This window comes from Polypterus senegalus, chromosome 1 (genome assembly GCF_016835505.1).
Source record: "Polypterus senegalus isolate Bchr_013 chromosome 1, ASM1683550v1, whole genome shotgun sequence".
NCBI classification, from domain to species: Eukaryota; Metazoa; Chordata; class Cladistia; order Polypteriformes; family Polypteridae; genus Polypterus; species Polypterus senegalus.
In genome coordinates this window covers 246,026,389-246,047,938 of record NC_053154.1, presented here as the reverse complement: position 1 = coordinate 246,047,938, position 21,550 = coordinate 246,026,389, and the positions used below count along the sequence as shown (strand labels likewise).

Here is a 21,550-nt window from a genome sequence, read left to right as displayed (position 1 = left end):
CTGCTTGCTCATTAGACTGAACTACAATTAATTCTCTATTCTGAGTCTTCTGTTAGTAATAGGTAAGCAGTTACCCTTGTGTCTTTTTTTTATAGTGTATTTCAATGATTTTAAGCAGTGCATTGCAATCAGTATGTTGCATGTCAGTAAGATATTAAATGTTACATCCTATGCAAAACTGATCACATATACCCTCTCTTTGTACAATTACATTATTAGAGATGGTTGCAAACAACAAAAATATAGGGTGTGCCCTTGGAATAAATGTAAATAATATGTCTCTACAAAAAATGTACTGGATGGGCTATTTTTAGAATTAACATTTTTATACAGACTCAGACCCTGAATTAACTAGAAGTGAGGAGTTGTGCTTCTCATAAACAAACTGCCTAAAAAGAAAGCTAGGACTGGTTACATGATTGGCAGGGTTGATAACTGTGATACATTGATATATACAGGAATACTATGAAAAAAAGAAAGGTGGTTTATGTGGGGTGCAGGTATTCACTTGGAAAGTATGAAGACATAATTGGCATATCCATGATGACCACAGGTCTTAGAGCAATTTTTGCTGCAGCGTTTTAGATAAGCAGGCAGCCAGGTAAATTTTGACTTAAAATTTTACTTACATGAAGGGTCATGCAGAAGAGGTATGCAGTGTAACAACACCTGGTGTTCTTGTTTTATGCAAAATGCTTATATTGTGATCTCCACAGGTAATTTTTAAAATCTTGATTGCACATCCATAGAGCTTCGGGCTACAGATGCGTTTATTTCATTTTGTATTTCATATCACATTGCACTGATGTACCGCTGAAGTCACCTGTGGCCGCTTACAACTATTAGTCATTACTTTAACTTTATCAATATGTGAAACCACAGTTGCTGTAGCTGGTATGCTTGGCAGAATTAGCTGTGTCCATTATAAAAAGGTTTACCTTTACGTTTGGGCTGTTAATTCATCACATATATCATTTGGCCATGAATAAATAGAGTGGAAATCAGTATTTAAAGTCTGCAGAATATTAATTGTTCAGTATCTTTTATAAGAAAAGGAAAGTAAATTTAACTAGATTTGATTAATACTGTTTATCCATTTATCCATTATTTAAGGAATTCATGCATAGGAGCCTTCAATGCAAGGACAGTGTATGTCCAAAAATAAAGCAAGCAAAGATAAAAAAAAAAAGTTAAAGAAGTTTCACAATGTGTAAAAAACTTAGAAAGTCATATAGAACATCCTAATTGGTAGAAGGCCTATCTGGAAAATCCTAAGTGTTTTTTCAATACCAAGTTCTCACAGTATTCTGGAAACAATTCATGCTATTAGCAATATTATAAACATTTAATAGAAGTTACATGATATTTTTTGTTAGCACCTGTTTGGAGATGTACTGTGCTGTATATCTGAATGTAGAAAAGGAAGAAGTTAAGAATCTGAAAATGTGTTGCCTGTACTTGGACAAAGATCGTAAGATCCAGAAGTGAAAAAATTTACTTTTTAGTTTTGGCAAAATAAATTGCCTGTAATTAAAAATTAATTATGACAATGTGTATAGACTATTTAGTAGCCATCTAACTGTTACTGAGCAACAAAACTGGGTAAGGGTTTTGATCATGGTAACAGATTGCAGCACAGTTTCATCTGTTGGTACCACCATTCCCAAGATTCTTATCATCCTGTCATGTATTTCTGATGTCAAATTGTAGACACCCTGCTTATCTTAAGACACTCATGCCAAAAATCATTAGGATATAAACATGCTGTAGGCTAATGTGTATCTCAGAAGTCTGCCACTTAAAGGAATTAAGAAGATTAAAAAGCTTCTTCACATCCAAGTCTTATCTTGATTGACAGCAGGATCAAGGTTTAAAGGTAACTTCACACCAAAAGCACGCTTATGAGAATGATTTTCTGGTTTCTTATCGAAGGCAGCAAAAGGAAAAAAGAATGGTGGCCATAGTGATCTCACAACAGGAGGCATGACTTGATTACCTGGCCTCATGCTCTAAGCTATCTGCTGAATACTTGTGACAAATTTTCAGTAAGAGAGAATTAGATCCTGCTATTTATTAACTGGAGCAAGGTGGAGTCATACCTGAAGTGAACGGCAGTCCATTGTAAACTTTAAAAACATATTTGAATAAAATGGATTATGCTTAGTTATTTAAAAATTATTTACATTTTCTTCTCCTTTGAAACACTGTATTAAAGGTCGTTTTAATTTCATTCAGTGTTTTCTAAAAAATATTAGTAGAAGTTAAATTAGCATGTAATATAACTAACCCCAAATATCATAATGTTAACATTAATTTTGCTTTCTGTATCTTCTTTGATATTTATTAATTTATAGAAAAGCTCAAAGGCACAAATACTCTTAACATACGTTTGAAAAAATAACTAATAGAAAGGTTTAAATTGAAATTTGCTAATGCCTTTTATGTTTGTTTTTTATATTGCGTACTGCTTTGTTAAATGACAATGGAAATTAAACACATGCATCAGATGCTTAACTTTTGCAGTGGTGTTTTATTAACCTTTCAACTCATATATCCTATGCAGACTGGACTTAAATGCCTTTGCAAATTCATTAACATGACATGAGGTCAGCACACTTGAAAAGATTGCATACAGAACTCTAGCTTTGGATAAGGAGAAGCTACACCCTGCTTAACAAGTCTCAGACCATTGACCTAGTAAAGTGATCAGCTCTAGGTACCTGAAGAGACCCAGTTCTCAGTCATAGTGAGTGAAAATATTAATTGACTCTTTTCTATAATCTTGCAAACACGTGTGTTCCCAATTCTTTGAGATTTGCAGATTTCTTTTAAAGCTTTTCCAAAGTAAGGAAGCATAAATGTAAAATGGTTAGTGATATAGATTGTCTCTTCACTTCTGAAGAACCTGGGATCAACAAAAGTAGGTGAAAAATATTTACTCCAACTGTTTCCTTTTTTATTGGATCAAGAAGAAATTACAATGCTGGAAACATATGGTATAGCTAAGGTAATGTTTTATGTTATCCAGAGCCTTGGTAGATGATGATAATAAGTGAGATCTGTTTTAGGACATGTCTGTAATAAATTAAAATAATTTATTTCTGAACTATTTCATGCATAAATTGATCATTTAAAGTTTCAAGTGGTATTTTATATTTCTATGTTATTTGTATAGCACTGCCTGTATTTTTGAAATAGGTAATATAGTATTTACCTTATTTCAAAATATTTGTCAAGTAATTGTTAACTGTTAAGAATAGTAGTGAAGAAAATTATATTGCTTAAACATCCACTAAATTTAAAAGAGTACATGATTTCACTGGATTGATATCTATGAATGAAATATTCCAACCAATAATTCTTAATTCATTCCCAAGTACTACTGGCAAAAAGTGGCGAATAATTTAATGTAAAATTCTTTTATTTATTATTTTCATTGGTCCTTATGTGTTTTGATTTAGAATATTTTCATATGGTATGTGGCAGGACCATATGTTTAAGAGAAGCTGTAGACATGACAGGCGAGCATGATTTAAGCAAAAGGGCCAAAAACCAAAAGAAGCAGATGACCGCAATGACCCTAATATTCTTTACCGAATTGTATGAGAGCAGACAGGGTCATCTGGAAGGCATGGGGCCCCTATCAAAGACAAGGATGGATGCCTGATCCTGACCACCGAGGAACAAGAAAAATGTTGGGTCGAACACTTTAAAGAAACTCTGAACCAACCAGAACCAATATTGATGTTTCCAGAAGATGTACTCGACACAGAAGAGAACCTGCTGGTGGACACTGGCCCAATTACTCTGTCTGAGACTAGGGTGGCGATTGTGGTGCTCAAGAATGGCAAAGCTCCAGGCCTTGATGAGATATCACCAGAGATGCAGACATACAGCAATCAAGCCCTTGTCGATGCAGTGATTGCCATACTGAACACCATCCATCCATCCATTTTCTAACCCGCTGAATCCGAATACAGGGTCACGGGGGTCTGCTGGAGCCAATCCCAGCCAACACAGGGCACAAGGCAGGAACCAATCCTGGGCAGGGTGCCAACCCACCGCAGCATACTGAACACCTACTGGGAGAAATCAGTTTTTGGTCTAGACTGGATGCAAGGAGTCATTGTCAAGTTACGGAAAAAGGGAAACCTGGCAGCCTGCAACAACTGTAGCGGGATAATGCTCCTCACTGATACTGAGAAGGTCTTCAGAGCAGTTCTTCTCCGGCGATTGGCTGGCTCTGTGAAGAACAAGCCAGATTATACAGTGGATGACCTTGTGTGAAGCGGATTTTTGTTGTGTGGACAATTATTGAACAGAGTTTGAAGATGCAGAAAAATCTGTTGATCAGTTTTATCGACATTAATAAGGCTTTTGATAGTATCCATCGAGGAACACTGTGGAAGATTGCACGCTCGTATGGCATCCCTCAACAATTTGTTGACATCTTCCAGAATATCTACCATCAGTTAAGCTGCAAGATCAATACAGGCATGCACCAAGGGTGTATGCTATCGCCGTTGCTCTTTCTCCTGGCCATGGACTTCACCATGCGATGCTCTGTTACTCATGGTGACTTTGGCCTCCCGCAATGAGGTGGGCTGAGGCTTGTAGACTTGAACTTCACCAAAGATATCACCTTGCTCTGTGTCACTCAAGAAGTGCCAGTGGGTACATAGTGACATTGGAGCATTTGTTGGCAAAAGTTTGGTTGCAACTCAGTGCGCTGAAAAGTGAGGTTCTAAAAAGACATTTTAGAATAAACATTTAAATTGAGGAAGCAGATTCTCTTCCGTTTTTTATCTTATTTTATTAATTCTTATTCGCTTATTTTTATTACTATGAAAGTTTTACTTTGTTGGCCTAGCTCTCTTTCTCATGGGTGGGGGTTGATTTGACATGAACTTAGTTCTGTAAAATTTGACTTGCCTGTATGGAATGTTATTTGCTTTTAATAAATTGAACAAAATGCCACAAAAAAGCAAGATCCTATGTGTATTCCCAACGTCAGCACCCCCATCTACATCAGTCAACAGTGCTTAGAGGAATTGGATCACTTCACCTTCCTTGGTAGCATTGTGGTGACAGGCGCTGGGTCCAACCAAGGCACCCAATGTCGAATTGGAAAGTTTATGACTGTTTGATGCCACTTGGGGCCAATATGGAAATCCAACAGCATCACCCTACTATCTAAAATTCACCTTCTGAATTGAATTGTAGTTCCTAACGCTATCAATTCCAGTGAAACATGGAAGGTGACTGTAACCATTGCCAAATGCCTAAACGTATTCCAACAACAATGCCTCTGATGGATCCTTCACATCTTATTCTGTGACCACGTCAGAAATGAAAAACAACAAAAGCATTTATTTATATAGCATGTTTTCAAACAAATGATGCAGCTTAAAGTGCTTTACAAGATAAAGAAAGAAAATATAAAAATAAGATTAGGCAATATTAAGTAACAAAAATAAAGTAAGGTCCGATAGCCAGGAGGACAGAAAAAAAAAATAAAAAACTTCAGAGGCTCGAGAAAAAAAAAAAAATCTGCAGGGGTTCCGAGGCCACAAGACCTCTTAGCCCCCACTGGTATATTAAGTGGCAAACTGCCACTCACCCTGTAGCTGATATTGTCAGTGAATTCCACAAAGTTTGTGGGCCACATTCTCCGCATGCCTCCAGAATGCCTACCAAAAGTGTCCATGCTGATGTCAGTGCATGGGAAATGGAAGCAAAGGCAAACGAGGCAAACATGGTGGCACACCTTTCTTGAAGACCTTCGTGCAATCAGCTTGGTGTGGGACAAAGCTGAGGCTGCTGTTGCTGACCGGGTTCGATGCCAATTGCTTGGTGCGCAATTCTCCGCCCGAAGCAAGAGGAACTAAGTCTAAATCTACAGTAAGTCTAAGTGGCAGATTATGGTATAGTTTTGTGTTGGGAGGTTCAGTGTCACCCCAAAACTGCTTTATCAGGACCTCCTTGTACCTACCCTGCATTCAGGAACAAAAATAAATCCCCATTGGTCTTTCATACATTTCATTTAAATCATTATTTTCATGATTTCTAAAAATGTTGGCGCAACATACTTATTATTACATGTAGAAAAAGTCCCAAACTGCAGTCTTTGTGTACAGAATTGAGAGAAAAAAATCCCTCTTCTTACATTTTTACATTTCAATTTATTGAGATATATTGTATAACTGTGACAGTGCAGTATGTGATGGATAGCAAAGAATGTGAATCACAAAAGGCAATTAAAATTCCTGTAAGTCACTTCTGTATTCTGAACACATACTCCACTCTCTAACATACCGGACAGGAGGCACTCAGTAAAATCTACATTACATAGATTTCTTAGAAGTAACCAACCAATAAAATATCACTCAGTAATACTTGTACTTTGCAGACCTGGTATGGTAATGCATTAAGTCTGGCAATGTTACATTGTTTTTATTAGAATTACAGTGATTCTAATGTTTAATTTCAGGCCATATTCTTCCTTTTTTCTTTTGACTTCAATAACTGTTCACTACTGGTTACAAAATAAACTTTGCCTGTCCTTTTGTTCCATAGAACATTCTGTAGCTGTTAGTTTAAATCATATACACAGAAACTGCAGATAATTTTCAGTTGATATCTGCTAGCATAAATGTACTGTTTAACAAATTCCAATGTGCAACACCCAGGGTTATGCTTTATACCTGAAAAAAGTTTTTTTTTAATAATTATCACTTTCTGAGTCCTTAAATTACTGAGGTATGAAATAATCTATGAGCTCTTCTATGCAGCAAAAATAGTGATTGAGGGTTATCACAAATTCATGTTTTTAATCTGCTGTAGAGTGAGGAGAGTTATTCAGTGATATTAGCGATTACTTTATAATTAGAGGGAAAGGTGTCATTCAACAGCTTCAGTCACCTTATTCTTTATTCCTACAACTAGTATATGTGAAGTAATGTACCTGATTGTTTATCAACTAAAATGTAATTTTTGAGAAATTGTTTAAGAGGTTTCCACCCAAAGAATACTAAGGATATTGTCTAAAGGTAAAGTCTAAGTCTAAATTGGCTCATCGTATGCGGATGTGTCATCTGCTCTTTGATAAACTGGTAGCCCTTCTATCTTAAGTTCCTTGCACCCATTGCTGCCTTGTTAGGTTTTATTCCCTGGGACACTGTCTTGGAATCTGCACATTTAAGCAAAAAGGGGAAAGTATGATAATGTTGAAAAATTGATACCCTTATTAATGACTATTTTGATAATTATCATGATTAAAAAAAACTTCAGGTGTATAAAAGGAAAAAACTTGGAAAACGTAGAGTAGAGGAATGTACTGACTTTTCATTGCTAAGACATCAAAACTGGCAGTGGGACTTTTCACTCACTGTGAACATTTTCATATACATTAATAAACTTAATGTGAAACTGAAAGGGAACAGCATCAATTTGTGTGAACAGTACTAAAATGTGAATGCATTCAGAGCTTTTTTTTATTTTTTATTTTTTAAAGCAGATGACTACTTGTTTGGGAGGACAGTGAAGGTTCTCCACAATACAATAAAAAGGTGTAATAATGGCTCACAGAGGTTCATGGAATATTCTGCAGCAGGTTTTCTGATTTTGATGAAGTTAGGTCTCAGCAGTTACTCCCATGACTTAAGAAATGGCAGTTTAGGAACTGCAGTTTGTACTAGTCAGTATGTAGTTTGGTATAACCTTTAATGGATAAGTTAAATTCTGTCCAGATAGTGTACAGATCATTCAATGAGATCAGCTCTCCTAGCATACTGCATTGGTACTCAGAAATGCTGTTATTTTTCGGATTCACTTGTGCTGAATATAACATAATTTCCACCTTAGCTGCATAGTAAGCATTCTTACAAAACAGAGATCAGCTTCATGTGCCAATAGATATGAACTTATCTTTAGGTATATTATAGCAACGTTAACCACTGCATCACATTACTGCCAATGATGAAAATCCACAATATCAAAAATGTCTGTAAGAAGTATAAAAAATAAAGTCCTTAAATAATGTGCAGGTCACACAGCTTACATTTCTAATAATGGCATTTATGCTTAAATTAACTGCATGCAGCACTAATAAAGGATATCACAGAGATATCTGGGAAATTAGAAGTAAAGCAGTTACATTAATGATCTATCAAAAGTAATAACTTCAATAGTGGAACATGACATCATTATTTATATTAAGTAATTAATTGAAAAATTAGCCAAGATTTGCAAAGCAAGTGACATGCACACAAATAGAGTAGAATGATTTAAATTAGGATTAATTAAAAACCTATGAACTGAAAATTGAAATAAAAATATGTGTAATGAGCTTGTCTTGTGTGTGGTAAAGTTTGGTTTGTTATTTTCATTATGAAATATACAAAGGTAAACTATATTCTGGTTAGGGTTTATGTACAGTCTATAAAAATTGTATAGGCTCCTGAAACAATTTACTTTTGGGATCAATGAAGTATCTATATAATCCACACTTAGAATTATACTGTTGATGACCTGAAGGCTAGGGAGTATAATTTTTCTAATGATTATGGCAAGTCTCACACTCATAGATAATAATTTGTTTGGAAAATCTGCATTACTTTGATGTAAAATAGAATTTGAACTTTATCTAATTTCACGTGATACATAAAGTTAAACTAATGAAACAAAATGTATAAATATTAGCAGTTTTTAATTTCCAATACTCAATTTTTTCTTTTCTTTTGGAAGTATATACCATGTTAGGTCATTTCCAACCCACTTAATCCAGACAAGGGGCATGGGGGTGTGCTGGAGCTTATCCCAGCAGGCATAGGGCACAAGGTAGAAACAATCCCTGGATAGGGCACCAGTGAGTTGCATGGTGAACACACACACAAACACTAAGGCCAATTTAGGGTCACTAGTCCACCTAACCTGCAACCTGAATCAGTCTGGTAATGTGTCTATGCTTAGAACATCACTCATGGGCCATCGCACAGTTATTGTGCTCCACTGGATCGATTAGTTTGATTACTGAAAATAGTCATTAAAAATTTCTTTGTGAAAAACTGATTACTTTTATTTAATATGAATGTGATGAACGATAAAGACAGACCCAAACAATCATACAGAAAACAGAAATTCGGGGAAAAATATTGCAAAGGAGAAGAGTGTCAAAATGCTGGTTACTGCAATGAAATAGGCATGAAAATTGGGGAGAAAGAATGCAGAAGGCTTTATTACATGGATGTTATATTTATGTAGGATGTTATGGAAGTACATCTATAAAATAAGCAACCCCCAATTAATCAAGGTAATTATATTATATTATTCTGTAGGTTTGTATAAGATTGGTGATTTAAAATGGGGACAACCAGATAAAGATGCTGTCAGATGACAGGTTAGGTCAATTGTTAAAAAAAAAGGAAAAATATACTGCAGAAAATACGTAAGTTACATTTTAAGAAATCTTTAACGTTTAAAGAGGTGATATAAATGAAAAGGCACATGACAACGAAAAGGTTCTGTAAATACCAAGAGGAGGAAAATAGAAATAAAGATACAATGAGGTAGTGTTGTACAACTGAGTATCTGGAAAATGGTAAAATAAGTATTGGCATACTGTAGGTTACTACCAAATTGCAATACTTACTGTAATCACAACTACAACAGAACGTGCTTGTATTTTAATGTTTATGTATAAGAATGCTGTCTTTTTGTTCTAGATTTTGTATACTTGTATATATTTAAAGTATATTCATACAAACTGTAGAAATAGCTATTTAAGAAATTCAGCACTTACCAGACAAAAGTAAAAAAGTGATGATTTCATTTTATCATCTTTCATGAACAGTTATTGGAGCTCTATTTCAAAACTCATTTTTTCTTCCCCCTGAGTGACCTAAACAAAGGGCACAATAAAAATGTTGAAATAACATGCACACTCTTACTAGTGACATGATTCAGAAAAAGCCATGATGAAGCATTGTTTTCCTTTGTGTTAAAGCAATAGTCTTTTTAAAGTTTAAAATCAGTTATTAAGGATTTTATGAGCAAACAGCTATCTAGTGGTCACTTTTAAAGGATAAAGGAAAATTAAGCTATTGATAGCTATATTCTGTTTCTCCGTCATGCACACTTACTAGTTTAGATTTATGTACAAATATATATTTATACTGTATAATTTACATATTGATCTATCTACTGGATTCCTGCCCTGATGAAAATGCTGCCAGGGTAGGCTGAATCCCATGTGGACCTAAAATAAACTAAAAGGCTTTGATAATGTTATATTATGTAAAAATCCCCCTTTCCTCCGTTCAAGGGTCCTTCCTCACTTGTGCCTGATACTGCAGAGACTCTAATGACCTCAACGGACTTGAAATTAAACAAAGTGAATACAGAAAACTGGATAGATGGATGTTAAAATCATTTATTCAAAAAATGTTAGTAAAAATTAGTGAAACTGAAAGGTAAGGCCATTTGATCTGAATTATTTAAAAAATTCAACCCCAAATCCAAAAAGTTGGGACGCTGTGTGAAATGTAAATAAAAACATAATGCAATGATTTGCAAATCTCATAAACCCATATTGTATTCACAGTAGAACATACGTAGAAAACACATCAAATGTAGAAAGTGAGACTATTTCATGAAAAATATTTTGAATTCGCTGGCAGCAACTTGTCTCAAAAAGTTGAGACGGGGCAACTAAAGACTGGAAAAGTTAGTGGTACTAAAGAAAAACAGCTTGATGAACATTTTGCAACTAATTCAGTTAAATGGCAATAGGTCAGTAACATGATTGGGTATAAAAAGAGCATCTTAAAAGGGTAAAGTCTCTCAGAAGTAAAGATAGGAAGAGGTTCAACAATCTGCACAAAACCGCATCTACAAATTGTACATCAATTTCAGAAAAATGTTCTTCAGTGTAAATTAAAGAGACTTTGAATATATCATTATCTATAGTACATAATATTATCAAAAGATTCAGAGAATCTGAAAAAATCTCTGTGCACAACGGACAAGGCCAAATATCAGAATTGGATGACCATGATATTCAGGCCCTTGGGTGGCACTAAAACAGGCATGATTCTGTCATGAAAATTACTCCATGGGCTCAGGCACACTTCCAGAAATCTTTGTCTGTGAATACAGTTTATTCTGCCATCCATAAATGCAGCTTAAAGCTCTGTCTGCAAAGAAGAAGCCATATGTGAACATGATCCAGAAACGGCACCGTCTTCTCTGGGACAAAGCTCATTTGAAATGGACTGAGGGAAAGTGGAAAACTGTTCTGTTGACTAAAGTGGAGAGAGACTGTGCAGCTTGTTATCAGTGCTTAGTTCAAAAGCCCACATCTCTATTGTATGGGGGTCCATACTGAATTGGCCTGCCTGCAGTAAAGAACTTTTGCCAATTGAAAACATTTTGCACATCATGAAATGAAAAATATGACAAAGAAGACCCAAGGCTGTTGAGCAGCTAGAATCCTATATCAGACAAGAATGGGGCAACATTCTTCTCCCAAACATCCAGCAACTGGTCTCCTCAGTTCCCAGACATTTACGGACTGTTGTTAAAAGAAAAGGGATGTATGGTAAACATGGCCCTGTCCCAACATTTTTTAAACATATTGCTGCCATTAAATTCAAAATGACCTTATTGTTTTCTTAAAATGGTACATTTTCTCACTTTTAACTGTTTTCTATGTTCTGTTGTGATTAAAATACGGGTTTATGAGATTTGCAAATCATTGCATTCCGTTTTAATTTACATTTTACACAGTGTCCCAACGTTTTTTTAATTGGTTTTGTAATTATTGTTATGCTTTTCAAAATTAAGAGTGAGATTTTGATCAGCTGTGTATACAAATAAACACAGTGCAGGTAATTGAATTTGGTATTTTTAATAAGCATACAGCTATAACATCACTTATGGCAAATGCAGAGAAGTACTGATTATGGCTTTTTGGTATTTACTGCTTTCATTGGCTATCCCATACTTTGCAATTTTCTAATCCTTTTAATGTATTGTAATAGTTTTTAAAAGATCATTTCCATTGTCTGATATCTAAAAAAAGCCAAAGAATGACTGTTGAAATTTCTTCTTATGTGGTAGTAATATTATCAAATCATAATTTTTACTTGCATGTCTGACCAACACTTCGCCACTCTGTAGTGCCATTGTAACCAAGATTGTATTAGAACACAGCATATAACTTACTTTCATTTAGACTTCTAACTTTATAAAGAGACAAATATGCTGCCACTGGTGACATATAAAAAAAAGTACAGGTAGTATATTAGATGGAGAACAATCATTCTGCAGCCCTAAAGTAAGAGAAATATTTTGGGAGATGGGAAGATAGGCAGGCTAAGTCTACCAAACCTTCAGGTAGCAGTAGAGAGGTCCACATGAAACTTGTGGAACCTTGATACAAACAAAGTAACAACCAGGGAGCTAAGAATGGTAACGGAATATTATTTAGCAATTGGGATTCAGAAATGTTGGCATACCTGTAGTAACAAGAACCCAGAAAAGATTGTTAAAAACTGGAATGACGACAAAATGCAGGTCAGAGAAGGGGATATTACCTGTGATTTTCCTGGAACTACTTCAGAAAGGCAATTCCTATAATATGTTGTTAAACCCTAATAAATGCTATTAAAAGTAGGAGTCAGGGAAAACTGTCATTTCTACGTGGGCAGAATGACACTACATGAAGTGTGGCTCCTGTGCTGGATAAACATTTGGTTGGTAGTGTTAGGTAGAACCTTCTCCTCTATACCCCTGCCTACAAAAGTCAGGAGCATATCTTGTTTGGGCTGTTGTGTCCCTGTTAGATATTGGTAGGCATCAGATAGTCTGTACACAGTCTTGGGTGCCCGCTACCTGGTCTACCTGGAAATTGCGTGTCAGGTCAACTGCCTGCTAAGAGACGCCACACTTTTTTTGGATCTTGGAAGTGATTCCAGCAAGGGATCTAAAAGACTGATTTTATTATGGATATGTAAAAAGAAGAAAGAAGCTGCTCTTTACTGATGAAATAAAGAGTTTCCTGGCACAAGTATGATGAAAGGAATAGACATGCAAATGTACATAAGATGCATCTGGCCTATTCTCTTCATATATATATACATATATATATAGAGAGAGTATATATATATATATATATATATATATATATATATATATATATATAACTCAAGAAAACAATTCAACATGCAAAATGTATAAGGATCAGGTAAGGAACCGAATATCTTTTTTGACTGGCAGGCTTTCCAGAATGAAATCCTAAATGTCAGGACAAGGTTTTTGATGGACAGAAAATCAGATAGATATAAACAGCAATTCACTACAGCAGTTTTTGAAAGGTCAAAAATTTTGAGTTAAAATCAGATATAATCAAAAAATGGCCTTTACAAATGTGGGTGAACTTATACCTTTGTTTCTGCATGCCTTAAAAGTGGAAGGCCTAACAGTGTAGATCTCTAGAAGTCAGCGCTACAAAACCAAACAAAGAAAGTACATTGGCTTCTAAATCATTCGAAGGTGGGCTTCTCAAATTATCGGCTGTCACACAAGCCTGGACAGGTACTCCTTGGTATTTGTTTTTAGGACTTTGCATGTGATTGATTTATCCAGGAATTCTGCCAACTTTAGATAATCATTTGAGAAACTAATGTTTAATATTACAGAGGTGCAGCATATACTGGGAGCCTCAGAGTTTTCCTTACACTCAATTGTCAATATTCAATTTAGTCTAGCACTTTTAGGGTGTAAAATAAGTCTTTACAGATGTTATTTTTAAAAATATTATTTTCAAAAACCTAAATTTTATATTCCTTAATATACTTATTTACATGAATGCTTTTTATCAAAAAACAATGTTAAATCTAAATAAAATTAGTTTCAAAAAAGCATGAGTAGTTTTACTGTATGGTTGGCTGACTTACTTGACTTTTGATGTCACGTTACACCATGGATAGATGGATGTTTTAGAGCTTATTTTGTTGAGGAACACTCCTTGTGATCACTGTAAAACATCCAGCATAAAATGAAGTTTGATTAATGAATGAAATGTGTTTTCCCTGAAATTTAAAATATACCAAGGAATACATCGCTTATCAGCATCCTAACAGTAAAATATAACTAAATATTTTATTTCCTCAAGATTCCCCCACTGAATTTAATTTAAATGACTATTGTCTCCAAAACTGCATTTTGTGTAAAATACTCAACACACCATGCTGAGACTCATTCATTGATTCCTTTCCCCAAATGCTTGTGATTTCAAAAGGTGCTCTTTGGACCGAGTCTTCCCTCATATCACCATCTACAAATAAAAGGTTTTGTCTCCAGACAGTTTTCTTTATTACACTTTCATTTATCAAGACATCTTTATCAATAAGTTTGATTTTTAGCAAATTGCAGTTTTTTTTAAAGAAACCTGTCACACTGTTGAGTCAGTTGTTTATTTAGTTCTCTGTGATCAAACCCAGGCAGTAAGTTAAAGCTGATTGGCGCAGAGGCTCAGAGTGAGCCACCTCAGTGTAAACATTTCATACATGTTTGTGTACTGATCTGATGTGCTTTAACCTCAAGTAAGGCTCTATGTACATAGGGAAGATAAGCAAATGGTGCTGAGGTCTATCAAGGTCTTTGCAGTTTACTTAAAACATGTGACTATGCCATGGCTTCTGTCGTTTTTATATGTGGATTGTCATTTAACTTGGGTGAGTATGTAGCTTTTCCAACAGAAATGCAGTATCTCAGTTTCTGTGCTAAAATATAATGTTAAACATATACACATCTTCTATAGATGTAGCCTTATATCATATGAGCTATCTAAAACGCTAATACAACTACAGGAAGATTTTTAAGTAAACCTAAAATGTGGAGATTTTTGTATTTAGTAACATGAATTTATATGATAGTATTCTCCACAATATTTAAAATCAATCTATCCTTTGGAGACATAGCAATATATATCATATACATGTGAAATCAATTACATATAGCTAAAATTTATTTGATCTAGTGTTGAGACATTTCCAAGGTATTGCAAAATGTACAAAGAATCTAAATAGTAACAAAATTAAGTAAAATAGAATATGTCCCTAGAGATTATTTTAAAAGTAACATTGTTATAACATTAGTACCATAAAGATTGAGGTTATAATTACTTTTATAATTCATCACTCTCTATTAGGCATCAATGCACAAAAGGGCAGTTTTTTCTAAGATTTGCTAGGGTGCCCCTGCAGTTTAGACATATTTTGGCACAGACATTGTTGACTAAAATTTGCTGTATATCCTAACACTTGTCTTCCATAAAAACAGAGCTGTTTAACTTTTAATATACTGTTGACAAAACACATTTAACTTCCTTAAAAGAAAAGATGCAAGTGCCTTATGCTTACAAACAAAGCATGGTTCATCTACTGTATATGTTAGAACTTATTTTATCTGTGTAATGAAGCCTTAGAATTGTACATATAATTGATAAATACAATGAGAGTCATGACATACTAAAGTTGAGAGCCAAGCAAAAGAGTATAAATATGTTGTAATGGTAATGAAAAAAAAAGGTAATGAATGAAATCTGTCCCTTCTATAAATGGAAAGCGTCTTTAAAGAAAACAATGTAAAAGAAAAAAAAACAGCCATCGGCGTAAAAAAAGAATATATTCCTACCTGAAATGAAAGCAGCTTGAAATTCTTCAAAGAACAGTGCTTGCTTCCATAAATTAAACACAATGAGTTCTTCCCACTGTTATATAGTTTTGTAGCCAAAAGCTGCAATATTGCAACTTGTTTTTGTGAAAGAGTTGATCAGCACAGGTCCATGTGAATACTGTCTCTGAGTCAGAAGGATCAGCAGGGTTGATTTTGTACGGCTGCTTCTGAGGTGTGCCTTAGCTCATGTGACTTTAAACAGATTGAGCAGGTTAGCTGCAAATTCCTCCTGAGGGCTTTTTTTGGCTCACTGTTTTCTTTCACACATGCACCAAAGTGCAAACATGCACTAATTTATTGGCAAGGCAGACTGGCTAAGCAATACTTCAGGAGCTCAAATGACAAAACAGAAGCTTCAAGAATTTAATTACTCCCATAAGTTACTAATCTTGTTTTCAGTATTGGTTATCAAATATTAGGAATGCAAGCTTTGAACACTCTGCATACAAAGCAGGGAACTAAAAGAAAGTGGGAAAAGGACAAACCAAACTGAAAAAATGTACCTTAAAATAATGTTAAGCAGTAGCAAAATCAGGTGATTCATTTATTCATTTTCATTACCTATTCATCATGGTAAAAAATCGCAGTGTGTTGGAACTAGTTTTGGCAGCAATGAATGTAATGCAGTACTGTGCCTTGTACAAGATACCGGCCTATTATTTGCTGGGCACTGTGCCCCATTAGTAATCACAGTCAAACACAGCCACAAAATCACCTGCCCAGTATTTAGACAAGATTCAGGTCATCCTTAAATCATATACATACTCCACACAAAAAACACTCCATACCAGAATGAAGCTTAGCACAGTGAAAAGAAATTACAACTTCAAAATATTAACTTGGAGTATTAGTATGGTTTAATTATTGTAAAATATTCAAATGTAATGATTGTTGTTGTGATAAAATAATTGTGACCCACTGTAGACTTAGTTTATCTGTCTATTCATTTTCTAACCTGTTTATCCAGTTTAGGGTCATAGGGCAATCTCAGGGTATCGGTTGTCATTTCATATAGTTCCATTTAACATTAGGATAAACATATTTTGAAAAGTTGTTATGACTATTACCATAACATGTTTTATGTCACAACAATGCTATCTTATTGTAAATCCATCACCTGCGTAAATGTGAACCCAAAGGGAAATGATTCACATGTTCAGGGGAGAAACAGACTGAATAAATGTAGCCTCAAGTATTGTGCAATTATAATTCATCTTTCCTAAGATCTCCAAGGGAACCAGAACATTAGGACTCAAAGGAACAAACTGTAAACATCTTTTTATCCATGGAAATGAAGAGTGCAGGACAGTTTGACAGCTACTTTCTCAGGAGGCTTAATAAACAGACCTAAAGTAGTGCTTAGTATGTTAATAAGGTTAACAGCGGCAGCCTAATAAATGTAGGCTGAGGCTTGCAAAGAGGGGACAGATGTTCATTCACCAAATTTTAAGCACATGGGTTTGTTTGATTTTAACACTTAGGAGCTGAAATTTAAGGCTGCCTAATCAAGCTTCCTGACAAAACATCTGAACAGCTTGAACAGTGAAATACAAAAAAGCCCCTCTTCAGTGAATTTTTAAGTAAAGTTAAACAAAATTTAAATAAAATATGAAAAACTACAAGGCTAAAAACACAAAACATTAGGTCAAAAAGAACATTAAGTTTATTAGGAAATTTTTAAATATGTAAACATAAAACTTTCTGATAGAAGGCATGAAGGAATCTCATTTCAAAGTAAGGGCATCTATGTATTTTGTTCAAATGTTAATGATTTGATTTATTTTTTCTTTTATGAGAAGTAGCTTCAGTACATATTGTATGTTTGCTGAGTACCATTTATTTTTTGTTTTCTCCCATACTCATTTAAATTGATATGTGTTACACTTAGACAAAAATATTCCATTAAGATATGAAAGTGCAAAATCTGAGTATTGTTCACATTTTGTCTTTTAAATACAAATAAAAGATACACATACACTGTAGCTGAACCAAGTTGAGAACAAACATTTTTTAAGGTTGTCAGCTTTTAAAATCCCTGACTTCAAAAAGCAAGAACTAAAAATGAATAGATGAGTTGGGTAATTTTCACTTACAGTATATCTTTCTAATTAGAGTGAAAAGCAGGAGTGTTGAATTCTCAGCCTTCAGCAGTAATTCATGGACTTGTAGAAATATAAATTAAGGAGGTTTGGCAAACTTGACTTGTTACCCAAACATGAAGCAGTATTTAGTATAACATGGTAAAGGGACCTCGAAGTGTATTCTCTTTAAGATCTTCTTTATGGCCACTGCCTATGTACAGTATGCATGTTCTCCTCGTGGCTGTGTGGCCCTACATCCCAAACAAGTAAACATTTTGTTATCTGGTGTCAAAGGTCAGAGCCGACTATACTTTCTTAGAAGGTATGCGTCCTTCAACATCTGCAATAAGATGCTGCAGATGTTCTACCAGATGGTTGTGGCGAGTGCCCTCTTCTACGCGGTGGTGTGCTGGGGAGGCAGCATAAAGAAGAAGGATGTCTTACACCTGGACAAACTTGTTAAGAAGGCAGGAATAAAGCTGGACAGTTTAACATCTGTAGCAGAGCGATGGGCACTAAGCAAACTCCTGTCAATCTTGAAGAATCCACTGCATCCACTTAACAGTGTCATCTCCAGGCAGCAGAGTAGCTTCAGTGACAGACTTTGGCTCATAATGATTGGGTGTATGTATGTGCATGAGTATGATCAATAATCGGCTAATTGGGTGATTGCATGTGCATGAGTGTGGCCAATAATGGGCAAATGCCCTATCCAGGTTTGGTTGCTGTTCCCTTCCAGTGATCTATAACAACAGGGCAAAACAGTTGGCAAAGAAAATGTGTAGCTGGATGGAAAACATTCTTGAAGTTTGCCTGCAGATTTTCAAGTTTTAATTAATTGTTATATAGTACCCTTTACAGAAATTTGACTTGGATTACCACAGCTCCCAACCAATGAGCAGGAAAATACTAAGTGAGTTATGATTAAACTCAAGCTAATGAGATTTGTTTAACATCAAGATGGCAAAGGAGAAAAGGAAATAAAACATCTGGTCTGAAGAATTTCCTCATAGAAGACAGAAATAAACTAACTTGTCAATTAAGCCTCCCAAACTAATGCATAATGCAAAGTTGTCTAGGTCAGTGTCACAGATTGTGCTGCTACATTTTCAGAGTTGCCATCCAGAAGATGCTATGGCGTTAGAGTCAGTTCACCTTCTGTACCAATAGAGAGTACGGGGGTACTTGCCTAAGGGTGGAACTGGAACTCATCTGGCAAGTAAACTGAATAAAGATTAAAATGATAATGGGATGGTAACAGGCAGTCTATAAGTCAAGCGAGGAGAGGTACTAGAGAAACATACAGTCTAATAGACATGGTGTCACATGATAATATTGTCAAATCTGTTTAGTTTAGTTCAAGGACAGGAGCACTGAAGCTTTTTCTATCAGCAGTTGGCAGAAGGCAGGAACCAACACTGGACAGGCCTCCAGTTCAGTGTTTTACAACTTCAATGGTGGCATACTTTTTGTAACCAAAAACATCCCAAGGCACACAATTGTTCTACAAACCACAAATATATTATATCTCATACACATGCTCAACTGTCCAAAGGGGCAGTACTACCAGATAAGCCAATAAAAAACAGCTCCAAGATCAGTGTTCACAGACAATGCACTTAATGAGCACTTTGATGGTGTCTCTCAGCTGTTTTGTCCCTTTTCCCGCCCCTCTCTTCCTCAGAGACAATTAGTTTGTCCACTATCCACCAGCCCTGTGAGACTCACTGGTACCACACATCCAGGCAGGTGAACTCTAGCAGCCAGGAGACAAGTCCAAAGTGCTCTAAGTGCTGTGTCTGCAGCATAGCAAAAGTGGTGCTGCTTTTATGCCAGCATCTCCAGATAGTCCTGTCCTCTTGAGACAGGTCTCAACCACCTTAGGGGCTTGTCTCTCTCATGTTCAGTTCCAGGTGCGCTACACTATTATTTCCAAGGCACACCTGGGAAGCAGTCACGGTGCACCACAGTGCCATAGTTAAAAAAACATTGGACTAGTTCATCACCAAGCCTACTCATATCCACACAAATACTGGGTGTATTGACAGCTACAAATAATATTTAAACAACAACTGAGATTACAAGTGATAGAGAGACAGATTATGCAATACAAAAGCTTACAATTATACTTGACAGGCCTCAAAGCGCAGTATGCTATGTCAAATATTAAAAACAAAGTGAGTTCCTTCCTTCATCTATTTCAAAAGAAAGAGAAGAAAAGGTATTTAAAACCATTATTCTGGCACCTATTATTTTCATAATGTCGGGTGTTTTTGGGTGTTATGGTAAAACTAAGAAAACATGAAAGCAAAAAAACCCCATAAAGGTTCAAAAAGTTAAAAAATGAAATAAAAATAAAAACTTATTAGCAGGTTTACCTTTTCGCCAGTTTGAAGAGTCTGGGCACTTTTTTCAAGCTACCAATAAATTTCATCTATTGTACAGTAGAGATACAGCCAACTGAGTAATTCTACAAGGTCTGGTTTGTATTTCTTAATTTGCAGAAAACCTTTCCAAACTTTATGATTTCTCAGCAACAGCATTCTGCTGAGATATGCCAGGTCTAGAGAGTTAATTTATTTTCAAAAATGATTTCTCACTATTATGCAAAGTAACAAGCAAACTGTTGTCAATAAAAAGCAAACACCTTACAGGTAAGCTGAAACACTGTTCACTTGTGATCCATATCCAGGATGGTCCTTGTGTGTTTCAAATAAAAGTGTTGTCAATCAGTACATTTCAATGTCAGACTTTGCATTATTATACTGTATACAATAAGTACAAAGAAATCCAGCAGACTGTCCTAAATGAAACAAGACAATTACAGCTAATATGTTGTCCCCACGAACAGACTGAATTTCATCCTGTAAAGCATCATCTGTAACAAATAAATCTGCTATTCACCCTGGAGATTAGTGAATGGCAACTTTGAAAGTTGCCCAAAGCTCCTGTTACGCCAGACACATTCAAATGTAGTGTGAAAGTTTACCATCATGCAAAATCATCAACTTGCTTCATTATTACTAGAACTAGAATGCTGTCACTGGCCAATGCTGAAAAATTGCCACTAACTCGATATGGCATTTTTTTCCTTCATGCACTTTCCATTCTGATAGCCCATATTCAGCTCACCTGTGCCACAAATTCAGTCCCAGAAGCCAGCTTCCATAATTCATTCATTCATTCATTCATGGTGAAGCAGGAGGCAATCCCAGCAAACACAGGACACATGGCAGGAAAAATCCTTGGATACTCACACAAACACTAGGGCCAATTTAGTATTGTGAATTCATCAGACCTGCATGTCTTTGAGCTTTGCTAGGAAACCTAAGCGCGAAGTGAAAACCCACATGAACATGAGGAGAATGTGCAAACTCTACCTGTAATTCAATGTAGACGCTTAAACTCTAGAATGAAACAGTGTGTGTGACCAGTGGTGGATGAGCTGTCTCAAAGATAACAGTAAACGGATTACACGATTGGCTTTAGCAAGAATATTTCTCTTGAAAGATAAGCAACAAATATTTTTTTCATTTATCTTCATTAATTTTGGGGACCTGCATTTGACAGAAGCCTGGGCTGCAGTCCATGCAGAAGTCCTGTCATGGGTAGTATCCAAATTTTACAAGTGGTGTTCAATGCTTTACTAAGAAAATAAAATCTGATCAACAAATTCATTTCATTACTTTTCAATGCAAACCTCCTAGACACCAATATATTTGGTCCACTTT

The 21,550-nt window shown here is 35.5% G+C and overlaps 1 protein-coding gene across 4 annotated transcripts in view; it reads right to left on the bottom strand.

Annotated features, from left to right (window-relative positions):
• Window positions 1–15,898, bottom strand: part of rhobtb1 (Rho related BTB domain containing 1) — a 48,225-nt gene extending 32,327 nt beyond the window's left edge. Inside the window, exons 1-3 of one of the 4 annotated variants that reach the window (XM_039771335.1) lie at window positions 15,697–15,897; window positions 14,246–14,335; window positions 9,800–9,898 (exon numbers count right to left, since the gene is read on the bottom strand). The gene's annotated coding sequence lies outside the window, so the exon portion shown is untranslated. Of the gene's footprint in view, window positions 1–9,799; window positions 9,899–13,955; window positions 14,036–14,245; window positions 14,336–15,696 lie in introns of all 4 variants that reach the window. The other 3 variants (XM_039771321.1, XM_039771328.1, XM_039771348.1) reach the window with 3 other exon arrangements.
• Between the last annotated feature and the right edge of the window lie 5,652 nt (window positions 15,899–21,550).